General features: G+C 50.6%; 1 protein-coding gene across 2 annotated transcripts in view; it reads left to right on the top strand.

Annotated features, from left to right (window-relative positions):
- Positions 1–3,590: 3,590 nt before the first annotated feature.
- LOC146052136 (prefoldin subunit 4-like) overlaps positions 3,591–19,487 on the top strand; it is a 54,292-nt gene continuing 38,395 nt past the window's right edge. The window contains exons 1-2 of one of the 2 annotated variants that reach the window (XM_083167911.1): positions 3,591–3,731; positions 7,200–7,407. The gene's annotated coding sequence lies outside the window, so the exon portion shown is untranslated. The remainder of the gene's footprint in view (positions 3,732–7,199; positions 7,408–19,487) is intronic. The other variant, XM_083167912.1, reaches the window with a different exon arrangement.

Raw genomic sequence — 19,487 nt, 5'->3', positions numbered from 1 at the left:
ACACATACACACACACACACACACACACACATATATATATTACACACTTCCCTGAGACCAAAAATTATTATTTCTGGCAGTGCCACTGCCATTTACCTGCCTCCTTTGGCCGCCCTCAGACCTGCTGCTGTCTGCCTGCTTCTAACGCTGCTGCTGACAGTCGGCTCACCTGCTGTTGCTCGAGTCTTCAGCTGCCGGGTGGAGGGGGAACGGGCGCTGGGAGGTGCAGCGCGTGCATGCGCAGCAGCCCTCCCGCGGCCATTTTTTATTTGGGAAAAGTGCCCCTTCAAATGAGTTGTGGGAAATGGCCCAGTTTTCCAGTGGGCCAATCCGCCCCTGCCGGAGCCTGTCTATTCAATGCCACCTCCGAACTGGGGCAAATGCAGAATTTTGTTGGGTGGGGGAAGGGGGGGGGGGGTTCTGTGCATGTATTGTATGTACTGTACATCATTACACACACACTTTTGTACACAGACATACTGTACATACATGCTGTACATACATACATACATACATACATGGCATACTTACAAAAACATCACACATACTACACACTACAGACACAGACAGTGCATATATCCACACTTCAAACACACACACATTAGCATAAAAAACATGACGCAACATATACATCCAAGCATACATAGCATACAGTACATACAATCATCAACACACATAGCATATACACACATTACTTACATATATCATATACATACATACATACATACATACATACAGCATATACACATGGCATGCATAGACACAGCATATACACACTGACACACACAAAGCATAACATAGCACACATATACAGCATGTACACAGACACACACAAATGCACACATCATGTACACACTGACACATATAGCATACAGACACACACACTCCCCTCTCAATATCATGAGGGCAAATGCCAGCATAATAACAAAGCCAATAACAAAGGCATTTAACACTCACCTTCCCTGCTTGCTTCAGGTTCTAAAGAAACTTCCTGCATCCCCCGGCCACATGGAGTACAGCCTGAGAGGAGCTGAGCTGCACGCTGCCTCCACAGCTAGCTCCCTCTGCTGTCAGCCAGCAGCACAGCAGTAAAAAAAAACTCACTGGGAGGAGGAAGCCGAAGCTGTCAGCTCTGTGAATCGGGCTGAAAGCACCGCGGGAGGTGCTGCGTGCGGCCGCACATGCGCACCTGCCCTACCGCGGCCATTTTTAGTTTGGTCACAGCTGAGGCCGGCCGCGGCCATCTTTGATTAGAGTATTTTGCTGCGGCCGGTAACCGCGGAGATGGCGGTTCGGCGGGCCGCGGCCCAGCCAGGGAGGGTGGGCGGCCGCTACAACTTTAAAATGTGCCGGTGGGCCAATCCGCCCCTGGCTGGAGGAACCAATGTCTTGTTACTTACTAAGTATTAACCCCTCCCTTGCATGCACCTGAAAAGTAGTACTGAACTAATTTTAGCATCTACCACTATCTGTATGTATGTTGTGAGAGGCAGAGAGGAGCTTGCATTAGGCGGAGATGCAGGTCCTGACATGCCACATGGAGTAGTCTGGGGTTGCTCCAAGGTAGGTAGCTCTTAGTTCAGATATATCAAGTAAGGAGCCGTTATCATGTGGCTTCTTGCTGACTAATTGTAGACGCAATTTAGGGTAACAGTGGTGTGGGGTGCGGTGCCCCTGGACTGGTTGGGCTGGGTGGCTTTAGTGCGGCATGCCCTTACATTCTATTAACACTTTTCCCTCACTGACACTATCTTTCTCTTATTTTAATTGCATTCCATTTTTTATTTTATCTCTCTCTTTATATATAGCTTTGCTTCCTATCACTAATTATTAACACTATAGTATTTCACTGGCGTGCCGCACTGGGCCTCCTAGCTTATGATAGTTTTTGGGGTGCCACACCCTGCACCTAGATATAGCGCTAGGGACCCCCAATATACAGAGAAGCCTTGACATGGCTTGGGGGCATATCATACACCTGCGCAGGTATATGTAACCAATATCTCTGAATTCTATTATCATGTAGTGTTCAAGATTGGTTACTATTACTATTCAGTGTGCTGGAGGAACCAATGTCTTGTTACTTACAGGCAATAAGATATATTGGGCACGGCAGGTGTTGAGAATGTATTCTGGCCCTCACAAGTGGTTCCCAGTAGTTCATTGTGGGTCCCAGCCAGTGTGCATCGCGTCATGGCGCCACGCAACACCCTCCCGCACTCAGGGGCTGTCCGCAGTGTTATAATTGTGAGGATGTACAGGAAGACGGTAACATGCACAGGGCTGAACTATTGGGGGCGGCTATAGCACTGACAAAGGTGGGGATTAGGAGGACGCATCAGAAGTTTTTGGGGAATAATGGTAGCAGAGTGGGTGATGACTGTCTGCTGGCTGTCAGAGGCGTAACTAGATATTCGTAGGTCCCATAACAAAGGTTTGTAAGGGCCCCCTATTTAGCAACTGATGGAGACATATGTATGTAAAACACATTACTTATACCCCTTTCAGACAGAAAAAAAGACCCGGGAATTTCCCTGGTCGAGGAGGGTAGACCCGGGTTTTTTTCTGTCTGATAGGGTCAAACCGGGTCTAAAATGCCAGGGCTTCAACCCAGGAATTTACCTGGGTTTTTCCCGGGTCTGTATTCCAAAAACCCGGGTCGCCGGCTGTCTGAAAGGAAACGACCCGGGTTTTTGGGATTATTACACATTGTTAGGCACTGATTGGCTCTCCTGGTGGGGCGCTGGCTGATTGGTTGTGAGGAAGGGCCTCTCTGATTGGCTGGGAGGGCATGGCAATGGGGCTGGCCTCTGAGGTCATTAGGGAGCTGAAGAAAGGATTGCATGGCCCACTGCTAGAAGCAAGAGGTGAGAGCTGCTGGCAGTGAGAGGGGAGGAGGATATCGGCAAACAGATGACTGGGACAGTCAAATACCCCTTTTACACCACCGAAAAATCCGGGTCAGTGGCGGGTCAGACCCAGATCTTCGGCGGTGTAAATCCCTAACACCGTGTCCCTTTACACGGGACTTCTACCCAGGTCCTGACCTGGGTAGAACACGGCTAGGACCTGGGTAGAGGGCGGTGTAAATGGGAACGCCTGGTCGGATGACCCGGCTCCCATTTACATGAATGGGGAACGTCCACAGGTTGGACGGATTGTCAGTCTGACACTGACAGCTGGCGCTGCTGTCTGCTATACTCTGCAGACAGCAGCGGCGGCGGGGGAGGGAGGTGAACGGATGCCTGTGTGCGGCATCCATTCACCTCCTGTCCAATGGCGGGGGGTGCGTGCGGGGACTGGGGGCAGCCTAGCAGCTTACCTTAGTGCTGGGCTGCCCCCAGCAGCGTTACGGGTACGGTGGCGTCGATCGGCGCTTGAAGATGACATCGCGCTGTCATCTTCAAGCGCCAGGAAGGGGCGGGAGGGGGGTGCGGCCGTTTAAGCCCGTCCGGTCAGTGGCGTAGCTATGGCTAGGCAGCCCCAGCCGTCGCGGGGGGGAGCCGGTGCCACTGGGGCGTAGCAGGGTCACGGCACTCTCAAAGCCGTGCAAGCTCTGCTCAGTGCTCTGCTGGGAGGAAGCTGGGTATATACTATTGAGCCGCCTGTAGATGGCGATGCAGCGCACACTGAGCTGAGCTCCTCGGCTGTCAGGAAGCTCCTCTCTCTGTCTCCAGGACATGGGGCTGCCTGATAGACGGAGCTATGAAGGGGTGACATGCTGATTACAGGTTTGTGTCCCTTGTTGTGGGTGCCAGTTGCAGGGGCATGGACAGGGGAGAAAAGTGTGGGCACCATTAATGTAAGCTGGCCCAGTGAGTACTATGTCTTGGTAGCTGCAGTGGGAAGGGGGAGGACTTGGTATATGGAAACTGGGTGCCCTCCATTGCTTGTGGGGGTTATTTGCTTTAGTATTGGTGTTTGTAAATATGCTGTATGTGTGTATGTATGTATACTTTTTGTGTATGCTCTGTGTGTCTATAGCTTGTGTATGTTTCTAAATATGCTGTATGTGTGCATGTTGTATGGTATCTGTGGTTGTATGCCATGTGTGTATGCTGTATGTGTGTGTGTGTGTGTGTGTGTGTGTATGTAAATATGCTGTGTGTGTGCATGTATGGTATCTGTACCAGTATGCCATGTGTGTGTCCGTGTATGTCCTTTGTGTCTAAGGTATGAGTGCTTTTATGTACTGTGTGTGAATGATATGTGCACGTGTGTGTGCGTGTCTGTATGGCATGTCCTGTGTGTATGTATGGCATGCGTGTGATTACTGTAGTGTGCATGTATGTCCTGTTTGTATATATGTATGGTATGTGCGTGTATATGATGTGTGTCTGTATGGTATATGTGCGTGTTTGTGATGTGTGTCTGTATATATGGTATGTGTGCATGTATGTCCTGTTTGTATATATATATGTATGGTATGTGCATGTATGTGATGTGTGTCTGTATATATGGTATGTCCTGTGTGTCTGCTATCTATTAGCCCCTGGTCCCTGGATGCCTGCGTTCAGTATAGCGACACTAGTATCCCTAATGCCTTTAGAAGAGCGGCCGCTGAACTTCAAATGAGTCAGGATGCCAATGCCGTAATACTGACAGGTAGAATCCCGATTGGTGAGTATGAAGGAAAGAGCGGAACGAGACAGCGAAATGCTATGGAGAGAGTGGGGGTGTGAAGGAGAGAGAAATAGAGAGACAGTGACGGAAAGAAAAAGAAAGTGTCAGAGAGAGAGAATCAGACCCTTTGGGCGAAATGTAATAGGGTGTGATTTTTTAGACATGTGCGATTTTTGGTCAAAAACGGCCGAAATCGCACATTTTCCGAAAATCGCACATTTAATAGGTTGAAAATCGCGGTAAAAAATCGCACTTTTTACCGCGAAATCGCACTTTTCTAAGTGCGATTTTTAGTCACATTTCAATTCGCATCCAGATGTTTTCCCATTATAAAGTATACAACTCGCAAATGTAATAGGGTGCGATTTTTGGTCAATGTTACCAAAAATCGCAAAAAAAATAGATCAGGTTCTGACAGGCGATTTTGACAGAACCATGCACAGATCATTGAGATCTGTGCATGGTTCTGTTAATAAAAATGTGTAAAAGTGTTTTTATAAAAAAAAAACGGCGTGGGGTCCCCCCTCCTAAGCATAACCAGCCCCGGGCTCATTGAGCCGGACCTGGTTCCAAAAATACGGGGGGACAAAAAGCATAGGGGTCCCCCGTATTTCTGAAACCAGCCCCGGACTCTTGGACCGGTCCTGGTTCCAAAAATACGGGGGACAAAAAATCTGGGGGTCCCCCGTATTTTGAAACCAGCACCGGGCTCCAACAGCCCGCGGTGTCATGCCACAGCCGGGGGACACTTTTTATACAAGGTCCCCCGGCCAAAACATGAGCACCGTGGCTGGTCAGCCTTGGACGGGGTACCTGGAGGAGTGGGGACCCCCCCAATAAAGGGGTCCCCCCCCCCCAGGCTTCACCCGTCCAGGGCTGAAGCCCGGGGCTGTCACCGGCGTCCGTGGCCAGTGGACGCCGGCCTGATAGGGTTAAATTCATCATACATATCATTACATTGCTTTTTACCGGCGAACTACAAGTGCCAGCAGACCTCCCCCGCATGCTGGGACTTGGAGAACCACAAGTCCCAGCATGCGGGGCATTAATGGGCCCGCTGGGACTTGTAGTCCACCTGTAAAAAGAATGTTTATAAAAAACACACACACAGAGAAGTACAAGTTTATTACACACACACACCTCAATTTTACACCAGCGTTACTTACCATTCCTGGATCCAGCGCTGGTCTGGCTGCTTTACAGCCGGCTCCCCCCGAACTGACAGGCAGCGGGGAGAAGCGGCTGTCTCCGTCGCTTCTAACAGCCTCTGTAGCGCTGTCCGAGTGCTACAGAGGCTGAGAGCGTGATTGGCTGAGCTACAGTATGCGTCTCCATGGAGACGCATAGCTCAGCCAATCAGGACTGAGCTATGCGTCTCCATGGAGACGCATACTGTAGCTCAGCCAATCACGCTCTCAGCCTCTGTAGCACTCGGACAGCGCTACAGAGGCTGTTAGAAGCGACGGAGACAGCCGCTTCTCCCCGCTGCCTGTCAGTTCGGGGGGAGCCGGCTGTAAAGCAGCCAGACCAGCGCTGGATCCAGGAATGGTAAGTAACGCTGGTGTAAAATTGAGGTGTGTGTGTGTAATAAACTTGTACTTCTCTGTGTGTGTGTTTTTTATAAACATTCTTTTTACAGGTGGACTACAAGTCCCAGCGGGCCCATTAATGCCCCGCATGCTGGGACTTGTGGTTCTCCAAGTCCCAGCATGCGGGGGAGGTCTGCTGGCACTTGTAGTTCGCCGGTAAAAAGCAATGTAATGTAGTGTGTAATGTATGATGAATTTAACCCTATCAGGCCGGCGTCCACTGGCCACGGACGCCGGTGACAGCCCCGGGCTTCAGCCCTGGACGGGTGAAGCCTGGGGGGGGGGGACCCCTTTATTGGGGGGGTCCCCACTCCTCCAGGTACCCCGTCCAAGGCTGACCAGCCACGGTGCTCATGTTTTGGCCGGGGGACCTTGTATAAAAAGTGTCCCCCGGCTGTGGCATGACACCGCGGGCTGTTGGAGCCCGGTGCTGGTTTCAAAATACGGGGGACCCCCAGATTTTTTGTCCCCCGTATTTTTGGAACCAGGACCGGTCCAAGAGTCCGGGGCTGGTTTCAGAAATACGGGGGACCCCTATGCTTTTTGTCCCCCCGTATTTTTGGAACCAGGTCCGGCTCAATGAGCCCGGGGCTGGTTATGCTTAGGAGGGGGGACCCCACGCCGTTTTTTTTTTAACTTTTTTTTTTTGGAACAAAATCGCATTTATGAAAATGCGCACATTTTCATGACTGAAAATGCGCACATTTTCATGACTAAAAATCGCGGCAAATCGCATTTTTTGCCGCTAATTCGCATCTCATTACATATGCGAATTCGCGGCAAAAAACGCGATTTTTAAAGGTGCGATTTGGTGCGATTTTTTTTTAGTCTAAAAATCGCACCCTATTACATTTCGCCCTTTATATATTTTGCAATGGGACCCACAAGGTTCTAGTTATGCTCCTGCACCCCAATTGTTTGCCCTGAGTTGCTGGCAGCAGCACCAGAGTACTCTGACCTATGATCATCCTTTTTCATCTCCCACAGCAGCAGCGTGTCTCCTGGGCAGCAGAACTTGCTGCTGCAGTGCAGACTCCACCCTTCCTGTCCTAGAGACCAACCAAGCTTTCACACGCGCAGAGCCAAGGAGGAGCGACCATCACAAAGCACCCGTCGTGACCTTCAAGATAATGGTTGTGACCCACTGCCATCCCCGCGCTTCAGTGTCCTCTCCTGACTGCAGTTCTAGCATCTGGTAAGATGTGTTTTGCTTGGTTTCGGGTCAGGAGATGGGGTAACTGGCGCTCATTTAGGGCACCCTCATATGTTTGTGTGCCAGGATGGTGCTCCCTTCCCAGAGGCTGCCCCGGTTCCTGCTGCTGGTCGTGCATGGGGTATAGAGGTGGTGTCAATGGTGCCTGCAGCAGCACTGGAAATAACTTTCAATATGGCAGCTTAAAGTGCAATGTATGTACACTTCTAAACCTAGTAGCTGCTATACCCCTTCCCTAGCCTCTGCACTGAATGCCCCTATCCTCCTTCTTGCCCCTGCTCCAGCTGATATTTAACCATACCCCTCGCTACCCCCAGTACTGCCTATCCCTAATCCACCTTGGCCTCTCCCTAACCCGTTACAGCATACTTACGGCTAATTGTTGGCTGTTGACATTCCGTTGTTGGCATCCTGATGTGTTTAAATGTTCCAGTTTCAGTGTTCTAATGGCAGTTGGGATGCCAGTGTCGATATACTGAACACCAGCAACCTGATTGCCTGGAAGCTGACCTCATTCAATATATATCGGGTTTCACCATGTGTGCATAATGTGTTATATTCTGTAATGGGCATTACGGTGTGTGGCATAATGTGTAATTGACTTTAAGGTGTGTGGTATAATGTGCAATGGGCATTACGTTGTGGCATAATGTGGCATAACTTTGAGTGGCATAATGTGTTATGGACATTACAATATGTGGCATAATGTGTAATGGGCTTTATGGTAAGGGGAATAATGTGTAAGGGTCATTATGGTGTGTAGTATAATATGTAATAGACATTACAGTGTGTGGCATATTGTCTAATAAGCATTGCCACACACCCTTTATGGAATGCTATAGGTTCCAAAAAATGGGAGGGGGGCACCAGATTTTTTTTGGCTGGGGGGGCAAAATTTCTAGTTACGCCACTGCGTCCGGTGTAAATGCCCATAAACGCCGGGTCGCACCCGGCTTCAACCAGGGTCCAAAAAGCCGGGTGCGACCCGGCGTTTTGGTCTAAAAGCATTCAAAGATGCCACAGTGTACTCAAACATTGCAAATATACTGACAGCCATGTGAGGTGACATGTACCTTCCAGTATATAAAAACAATAAAACTTGTTTACAACATATCCTTGTGTCATGCCATGGTTAATGCAATGCAGTGAGCAGTCACCACCCACTTTTGATGACCTCATCTCTGTGTGCATTTAAAACTGTCCTTTTCTTATGACACACAGAGTTTTGCAGGAAAAATCCAGCTTCTGTGTGAAAGGGGTCGACACGGGAAATACCCGGGTTTTTGCTCCTGTGTGAAAGGGGGTCAGCACCTTGCTGCCTAGTTCTACCCGGGTTTTTGTATCCGGGAAATACCTGGGTTTTTGGGATTTTTATGTCTGAAAGGGATATCAGACAGTAAAGATGGGCCCCCTTCAGCTCTGGGCCCCATAGCAGCTGCATCCCTTGCACCTATGGTAGTTACGCCCTTGATCATGTAATAGCACTGTATTAATCTTGTATCCCAGTAGCCACTAATACACATTATACAATTACATCCATTAGAATACTGTACCTCTCTGACTGTTTTGCTACATAATCTATGGTCTTCTCATGCGTCAGTCTTTGTTTTAGGTAATATTGAGATGAGAATATGTTACAGTGTGGCATAGGATCTCTGTTTAGGTGAGGCTGCTACTGTCTAGTCCACCAATTAATTGTCTTCCAGCAGGTGTCCCAGGCTGATGATGTACATCTAGATCAGGGGTGGGCAATTATTTCAGCTGGGGGTCCACTTAATACTTCCAGCAGATATTTGAGGGCCGCACTCTAGAAATAGGGTGTGTGGTCACTAAAAAGGCGGTATGTCTTCGAATGTATTGTAGCACACCATATACCCTTTTACACAACATGCAACACAATAGTAGGCCCCTTATACTTGCCTCTTACATATTATGCCATACAGACTGAGCCAAAAGTCACATTATGCCACACGGAATGAGTGAAATTTTACACCAAAGTAGTAAAAATTCACATTATTCCATGTCCCTCATATTTCCACACACCAGCCCCCATTAGTAATGCCTCACACCTGCCCCCATTAGTAATTCCACACACCTGCCCCCATTAGTAATGCCTCACACCTGCCCCCATTAGTAATGCCTCACACCTGCTCCCTCTTAGTTATTATACACATCTGCTCATGACCGTCACTCCGCCCCCTGGCATTGGCCTTCTCCAGTGCAGCATCGGCAAGTGTGTTTGCAGACCCCCCGCGGTCAGCAGGGATCTTCTAGTGTGTATGGGGCTTTAGCAGCACTGCCCAATGTCAAGGAGCAGAAGCAAGGCCAAATAAGGTATTAGCATGCATAAAGGGCACATAGGGGCTAGGGAAAACAGTGTAATCATGCCACTGTATAAATCATTGTTATGGCCTCATGTAGGATACAGTGTACGGTTCTGGTTACCATTTTTTGACTAGGATGTGATGTTAGATGAGGGCGGAAGTTGTTAGATGCCTTCACAGTGTTTTTTATTTCATTTGTAAGTTACGTAGGTGTAGGTTATATTCTTTTTTTGACTGGATTGTACTCTCACCAGTGGCGTAACTATAGCACCGCAGCCCCCGCGGTCGCACGGGGGGGGGGGGGCGCTGTGCATATGGGGGCGCCGGGGGGGCTGCGGTGCTATAGTAATCCCCCCGCCCCCCATCCCCCACAGGCTTACCTGTCCGCATGTCCCGGCTCCCCTCCTGGCTTCAATCAATGCTATGGAGACGGACTACGATAAAATGGCCGCCCCATAAAGCAGACTGTTCTCTGAAACTGTCTGCGGTATGGGGGCGGCCATTTTATCGTGGTCCGTCTGCATAGAATTAATTGAAGCCAGGAGGGGAGCCGGGACGCTCGTACAGGTAAGCATGCGGCAATGGGGGGAGGGGGCACTGGAGGGGGCACAGGCGGCCGGACGGGCGGGGAGGGGGGCGCCCCCCCCCCCCATTAACGGCAGGTGGGGGCGCCCCAAACAAAGCTACGCCACTGACTCTCACGGGCCCACTTCGCTCGCAACAGATTTATATTCGCCCACCAGGTATACGTGGACCCAGTACATGATGGGAAAAGTAAAAAAAACCAGTGGTACTCTGCCAGAGAAGGATGTGATAGGAGAATTCAGTTAATATGTTTAAAAATTGGAAAAACTATTTTATTAGAAAATAGTATACAGGGGTACAATCATTAATATAATGTCCTATAGTGGGCACAGATTGGACAGCCTCTGTGGGTGATCCGGAGTTATAATGAATAGACAGTAACCTCATCTGGGTCATTTACACCACAGGAGATCAGTTATAGGTTGAACTTGATGGACGAATGTCTTTTTTCACGTGCACAAACTATGTTACTATGTAAAATCCCGCCCCGTACAAGCCTGGGAATTGCTTAGTATAGGACTGCGAATAGCGGCAAATCTATTCACATGCGGCTCCCCATGAAATTATGGCTCCCACTGTGTGTGTAGCACCAGGCGCGCATGCAGGGGGGGTTTCCGAGTACCTGGAAACCCCTCCCCCCGATCTATCTGTGCATTTGATATATTTTACGTGGCTCAAGTGCCACGGATATTTAAGCGGCCGTTGCCCCTGCCCCATCCCCCGGCCTGAGGGAGCTGCTGCCGCATGCAAGCCCCTATCACTGCCAGGCATTACTGTTCCCATAGGACTTAGTGCTAAACGGTGCTGCAGCCGGGCTGGCCGGACTCCCGTAGGCAGTGACTGACTGCATGCAGGTCAGGGGTGGCGGCAATGGTGCGGTGGTGCAGCCAGGCTGGCCGGACTCCCGGAGGCAGTGACTGATGGCATGCAGGTCAGGGGTGGTGGCAATAGCGCAGTGGTGCAGCCGGACTCCTGGAGACAGTGGCTGATATGCAGGTCGGGGGTGGCGGCAATGGCGGCGGGTGGTAGAGGAGCACGGACAATGACCTGCTGGGTAAGTTTACACTGTTTAGTAAATAATCATGGCTGCATTTTTATGGGCGGCTGTGTGTACTTGCCTGTATGCTGCTGTGTGCGGGTATGTTTATTGCATTTGTTGGGAGGTTTAAGTATGTTGTGCGTTTTTGCTGTATGTACAGATGGAGCTAGACCCATCCTGGCAGGGAATGGCGCTGGCGACGCCAGCCGCCATCCCCCGCCAGCGCCATGTCGATGGCGAGAAGGGGACGCGCGCGCACGAGAGGCGCACGCGTCCCCTTCCGACGGCGCTTCCATCCGCTCCCCCGGGTCCCCGCCGGCTTGTCGGCGGTAACCCGGGTCCCCGCCACCTGCCCGCACCCCCCCCTAACCCCCCCTAACCCTGTCCATCTCCCTGAGGCGGAGACGGACAGGGTTTCCGTCGCCCCGCACGCGCGTCTCAGTCTGATGGATGGCGAGGCTGCTGGCGGATCGCCAGCGGGGACGTTCCTGCGATCCGCCAGCCAGGATGTATCCTGCCCCATCTGTATGTATGAATGTATGTATGTATGTATGTTTTTGCTGTATGGATGGATGTGTGTGTGCACCTGTAGTATGTATTTATATATTTAAACCACTGACTGTGTGTTTGTGTGTGTGTCTCCTTTGTGTATGTCTGTTTGTAAGTATACTGTGTATATGTTTGTACAGTTGTATGAATATTTACAAACTACAGTAGGGGACATGCTGTGATTTCATGATTAAGTTCCCCTTGGAGTTCTGATTTTGCTGAATATATGTGTGTGTGTGTATATGTATGGAAGGGATACTTACAGGATCCCTGCGCTCAGGATACCAGCGGTCACCTGACCGAGCCAGGCATCCCCATACTGTAAATCCCGACAGGGGCTCTTTCGGCAGCCTAGCCCTTTCTCGCCTGCAGTGGTGTAGCTAGGCGCCACGGTGCCCGGAGCAAGCCCCCCCCCCCCCCCCCCCCCCAATTTTTAGTATGCGGGGCTCTTGCGCGGTGATAAAGGGTGTGTGGCCTAACATTATACAGTAATGCCCATTGCACATTTTTGTGAACTTTGTAATAGCCATTACACATAAAGCCACATGGCATAATGCCAATTACACATAAAGCCACATGCCATAATGCCAATTACACATAAAGCCACACATGATGACCATTCCATACTATATAACAAATCGTAATGCCCATTACATACTATATGACAAACCGTAATGCCCATTACATACTATATAACACACCGTAATGCCCATTACATACTATATAACACACCGTAATGCCCATTACATACTATATAACAAACCGTAATGCCCATTACACATTTGACACATAATTGCCAAAAAATAGTGGGTCCCTGGGACCCCTCACGTCCAAAAAATGGGGTCATAATTGTGTTTTTCTGAGTCCCACACAATAGTGCCACTTGTGCACAGAGGCACCTTGACCTACTGTGCCAGGATTACGCACACCAGTGCCGTCTTTACACAATGGGCAGTTGCCTAAGGGCCCCAAGGATTCTAGGGGCCTACCCCAATGGCCAAGACGGCACTGCCCCAGGGATCTGCTGCGACTGGAAGCTTATTTGCCAGGTGTCGGGCAGGAAGCACCAGGCAGGCATCAGCCGCAGCCGCTTACCGAGACCTATACATGTTCCTGCAGTGCACAATGCACATCAGCCGGCCCCAACCTAAGATCTATAAGAGGGGGCGGGGACAGCAGGCTAAGCCACCAGCAGCGGTCGGACCTCTGTGTTGTGTCCCTGCCCTGCTTCTCACTGATAGCTGCCCTCCTGTCACTCTGCTCCCAGCTGCAGCCCTCGGTCCATGGCCCTGCCTACCTGGGGTCACTCTACTGCCACCACACTCGTCACCATTACACAAACAGTGTAATGTGACACAGAGCTGTCAGCAGGGAGATGACGGTAGCCACCATGGAGACTCCCAGCCTCTGCCACTAAAGGTGCCCAGCTCTCACATGTCATACACACGTACACTGCCAGGGTGCATGCCTGTCTCCCAGCCGCTGCCGGAAGCCGACGGCTGGAATCCTGTAGCTGTAGCGCTATTTTGCCCGGCAGCGGGAGGCGCTGCTGATTTTGAAAGGACACTGATTAGCTGAGAGAATTCAGCCAACCAACGTCTGGCCAGTCTTTTCAACATCAGCTTCCCACCCGCCGCCCTGCAACTAGCGCGGTGCTACAAGCTCAAAGCCCGGGGCAGCGTGCGGCAATGAATAGGCACCGGGGTGGGGGTGGTTCTGCCCACTGACCAGACAATGCTGCTGTCCTCCCCATCTGCCGCTCCTGACTCCCCCTCCCAGCCGGTGACTCCTGCGCCACCACGTTCCCGCGAAGCTGCCGCCCAGGAATCCATGTCGATCCTGCCAGTGCCCGACCAATCAGCGTGGGGCGTGTCCCAGGGGACCCACCCATTTTAAAAAATGGAGTCCCTGGTCAGATCATGTATGAGTTCATGTGTCCGGGACTCCGTCTCCAGCCGGCACAGCGGGGAATGGCGAGCGGGCGAATTGTGGGAGCAGGGCGGGGGAGCCGGCAGCAGAGTGCACGGCTCCGGCGCCAGGTTATATTACAGCGCCCGGAGCAAGTGCTCCGCCTGCTCCACCCTAGCTACGCCACTGCTCGCCTGCCCTCCTAACTCTCCCTTTTAGCAACCTAATCCTACCCCCCCATGCAGCCTGACCCTATTCCTCCCCTTAAGTGCATAACCCTGCAGCCTAAACCTACCCCCTTCTCCCTGCTCCGCAGCCTATCCCTATGTCCCCTCACTAGTGCCTATCCCTAACCTCCATTCCCTGGGCGCAAGCTAGCAGTCCCCACATACTTACTAATCGGGATGCAGGCTGTCAGGATTCCGTTGATGGCATCCTGATGGCCGGTTATATGAAGGCAGTAGGGATGCTGGCATACACTGAACACCGACATCCTGACCACCAGGATTCTGACCTTATCCCATACGGAAACCCCCCCATGAGAATCCTGCGTTTGCCCCTGCGTAGCCCAGGACCTACTCGGCGGCTGTGATACAAAGAGGCTGTTCTGGAGCGGAGCTGAGATGGCAATAGCCCATTGTAGCCTATGGCTATGGGATTGCACTGCCTGGGCTGCAGTGCGTTTGGCGGGGGGTCAGCGCTAACCGTGCAAGCGCAGACCCCCTGGCACCCGGCTCCGGACATCGCAGGGACGGACTCTTTTCGGAGCCCTGTCCCTGCGCCCTCAGGGATGATACATCCCTGTGATGTGTTTACAATGCGATCCTGGGCGGTAATATTCAGCCCAGATTGCATTGTAAATACGATCAATAATAAATGGGCCCCTTAGTCACCACCCAGTCAGAGGGAAATCCTGCCCTGAAAATGGCTTGTGAAAATCACATCAATCAGCGAATAGCTGGGTTTTCAGTCTGTGCGAAACCCAGATCCTACTGTGCGACAGAGACAGACTGATTGAGGCCGGAGCTGATGTCACAGGACCCTCCCTAAAATGTTTCGGCAGGCCAGTGGTTCCCCTGACACTCCCAGATAGTGGCTGGGTGACACCCCCCAAACATCGGCTTCCTGCCAGTCAAATAGCGATGAAAAGAAATGCTCATTTTTGTCGCTGTTTGGCTACAGGCAGGCGTACAGTGATCCATATGCACGTGCACAATGCTGAGGTCTTAATACCCCCAATGTGCAGGGCATAATTGTGAGGGGCTTAATGTGCAGGGCAGTACTGTGTGGGCAATACTGTGTGGGCAATACTGTGTGGGCATTATTGTGTGGGCAATACTGTGTGGGGCATTATTGTGTGGGCAATACTGTGTGGGGCAGTACTGTGTGGGGCATTATTGTGTGGGCAATACTGTGTGGGCATTATTGTGTGGGCAATACTGTGTGGGGCATTATTGTGTGGGCAATACTGTGTGGGGCAGTACTGTGTGGGGCATTATTATGTGGGGCAATACTGTGTGGGGCAATACTGTGTGGGGCATCATTGTGTGGGCAATACTGTGTGGGCAATACTGTGTGAGCAATACTGTGTGGGGCATTATTGCGTGGGCAATACTGTGTGGGACATTATTATGTGGGGCAATACTGTGTGGGGCATTATTGTGTGGGCAATACTGTGTGGGGCATTATTGTGTGGGGCATTATTGTGTGGGGCAATACTGTGTGGGCAGTACTGTGTGGGGCAATACTGTGTGGGCAATACTGTGTGGGGCAATACTGTGTGGGGCATAGTTTGCGGGTCATTGCTGTATAGGACATACTGTAGGGCCTAATTCAGCATGGATCACTAATATGAGAAGTTTCAGATGACTGTGAGTAGATTGCAGCTGCCAGGGGCGTAACTAGAGCATTCAGGGCCCCATAGCTAAATCCCCTTCCCCCTCATTACAATGCCTCTGGGGGGGTCAGAAAGTGATAGAGGATTTCATGGAAAAAGAGGGAGAGTAAAGGCCCCCATACATTAGGCCGACTTGTCCTAGGGACAAGTCGGACCCAATTTACCTGCGAGCCGCCCGGCAGCTCCCCGGGAGGCTCACATACAATTTGGCACTTGATGTGCCATTTTTTACATGGGATAAATCGCATGCGATTTATCCCATGTTAAAAAAAAAACCCCGGGGAGCTGCAGGGCGGTGAGGAGTAGTGGGGGCGGGCAGCGGCAGTAGTGGGGGCGGGCAGCGGCGGCGGATGCGGGGGTGGGGGCGGCCAGCGGTGTTGGGGGCGGCCAGCGGTGGTGGGCGGCCAGCGGTGGTGGTGGGCGGCCAGCGGTGGTGGGGGCGGGCGGCGGGTGCGGTGAGCGCTGCTGACCTGGCCGGGCAGTGTACTTACTTACACATAGCAGCAGCGGGGACGGGCAGCGTAGTGGCGGCTATTAGATTTTTAAAATACTTGTCAAATGACCGGCCGCTCTCTGATTGGCCGGAGAGCTCACAGCCAATCAGAGAGCGGCCGGTCATTTGACAAGTATTTTAAAAATATAATAGCCGCCACTGCGCTGCCCGTCCCCGCTGCTGCTATGTGATTGTGTAAGTAAGTACACTGCCCGGCCAGGTCAGCAGCGCTCACCGCACCCGCCGCCCGCCCCCACCACCGCTGGCCGCCGCCGCTGCCCGCCCGGTGTCTGCATGCATATGCCTGTCAGGTGGCAGGCATTTGCATACAGGGAGGTCGGACGTGATCGTATGTACAGACCGTCCGACCTCCCTGATCCGGTCCGATGCGCACGGGACCGCGCATCGGATCGGATCAGATATCACACACATACGATTTTGGGCCGATTTCATCCGATTATCGGCACAAAGTGCCGAAATCTGATGAAATCGGACCAAAATCGCATAGTGTATGGGGGCCTTAAGAGAGAGGTGGGGTGGTGTGAGAAAGGGATGAGACAGATAGAGGACATCAAGGAGAGAGACAGGGTGTCAGAGAGAGACGGAGGGATGCGACGAGTGAGAGAGAGAGTGTATAACAGAGGGAGAAAGAAAAAGAGGGGAGCAAGAGAGAAGGAGAGAGAGAGAGGATGTCAGTGACACAGACAGTACGATTCAAGGAGGGAGCGAGAGATGGGCAGCGTCATGGAGGGAGAGAGAGATGGGCAGCGTCAGGGAGGGAGAGAGAGATGGGCAGCGTCGGGGAGGGAGAGAGAGATGGGCAGCGTCGGGGAGGGAGAGAGAGATGGGCAGCATCAGGGAGGGAGAGGGAGATGGGCAGCGTCAGGGAGGGAGAGAGAGATGGGCAGCGTCAGGGAGGGAGAGAGAGATGGGCAGTGTCACGGAGGGAGAGAGAGATGGGCAGCTTCGGGGAGAGAGAGATGGGCAGCGTCGGGGAGGGAGAGAGAGATGGGCAGCATCGGGGAGGGGGAGAGCGATGGGCAGCGTCGGGGAGGGAGAGAGAGATGGGCAGCGTCGGGGAGGGAGAGAGAGATGGGAGAGTTGGGGAGACACAAAGAGTCATGAGAGAGAGTCAGTCAGGGGGCAGGCATAGACGGTGCAACAGAGCACGATATGGAGACATAGATGGACAGACATGCAAACAGACGGACAGATGGGTGGGAATGGGGTCTCACATTATTATTATTATTTATTAACAGTTTCTTATATAGCGCACACATATTCCATAACGTTTTACAGAGAATAGTTCACATCAGTCCCTGCCCCAGTGGAGCTTACAATCTATATTCCCTACCACATGCACACGCACACACAGACATTCTAGGGTTAATTTTGTTGGGAGCCAATTAACCTGCCAGTATATTTTTGGATTGTGGGAGGAAACCGGAGTACTTGGAGGAAACCACGCAAGTACGGGGAGAATATACAAACTCTGCACAGTTAGAGCCATGGTGAGAATCAAACCCATGACCTCAGTGCTGTGAGGCAGTAATGCTAACCATTACACCATCCGTACTGCCCAATTACATACTTATACTGCCTTCCTCATACATACATACATACATAAATCCACTGACTCCCTCATAAATACTGTACAAACATTTATTCACTGCCTCCCTCATACATACATAAATACATACATGCATGCATACATACATACATACATATATACATACACTGTCTCACTCATACATACATACATACATACATACATACATACATACATACACTGTCTCCCTCATACATACATACATACATACACTGTCTCCCTCATACATACATACATACATACATACATACATACATACATACATACATACACTGTCTCCCTCATACATACATACATACAGTACATACATACACTGTCTCCCTCATACATACATACATACATACATACATACATACATACATACACACACACACACACTGTATCCCTCATACATACATACATACATACATACATACACTGTCTCCCTCATACATACATACATACATACATACATACATACATTCATACAGTACATACAAAGTACATACATACACTGTCTCCCACATACATACATACTGTACATACATACATTCATACTGTACACTGTCTCCCTCATATACATACATACACATATTACATCCTATAGATTGTAAGCTTGCGAGCAGGGCCCTCCTACATTTTGACTGTCTGTAAATACCGTTTGTTGTATCCCTGTCTCCTTTGTAAAGCGGAACGGAATATGCTGCGCTATATAAGAAACTGTTAATAAATAAATGGTACTTGTTTCCTAGCACTGCACCAGCGATTTTAATTGCATTGATCGGGACCTAAAAAATCGCGTCGATTGCATCACATGCAACCAAATAGCATGCGATGCAATTGACGCGATCGTGGCGAGCGCAGCGCGCCACGCTTCGGGCACTTTATAATGTCAACTCCACGCCGACGTGGATAGTGGGGTTATGAAAAGTTCGGAGGACACGTACCACCGCCCCTCGCGGCCTCGCTGTGCTCACCACTCTTTGGGTTGGCGTCAATAGTGGGGTGGCGTTAACAATGTGGGGCCATTTCACATACTTAATACCCAAAAATCGGGCCCATTGGGCCATTTCATATTGTTCCATACATGTATGTAAAATCGCGTTGATCGCGTCGGTCGCATTGCATGCCATTATAATGGCATGGGATGGACGCGGTGAACGAGATTTTATCCATGCCGGCAATTAAGGCTAAAAATAGCCTAATATTGCGTCGGTCGCATCAATCACATACCTTAAGTTACCTTAACTTAAGGTATGCGATTAACCACGACGGGACCCGTGCTAGAAAACAAGTACCAAATAAATAAACTGTCTCCCTCATACATACATACATACATACATACATACACTGTCTCCCTCATACATACATACATACATACATACATACACTGTCTTCCTCATACATACATACATACATACATACACTGTCTCCCTCATACATACATACATACATACATACACTGTCTCCCTCATACATACATACATACATACATACATACATACATACATACATACATACACTGTCTCCCACATACATACATACATACATACACTGTCTCCCTCATACATACATACATACATACATACATACATACATACATACATACATACATACATACACTGTCTCCCTCATACATACATACATACATACATACATACATACATACACTGTCTCCC

The sequence above is a fragment of the Crinia signifera genome, unplaced genomic scaffold (genome assembly GCF_055691185.1).
Source record: "Crinia signifera unplaced genomic scaffold, ASM5569118v1 HAP2_SCAFFOLD_106, whole genome shotgun sequence".
Classification (NCBI taxonomy): Eukaryota; Metazoa; Chordata; class Amphibia; order Anura; family Myobatrachidae; genus Crinia; species Crinia signifera.
The sequence above is the reverse complement of the archived record's forward strand: the minus strand, read 5'-3'. Positions and strand labels throughout refer to the sequence as shown.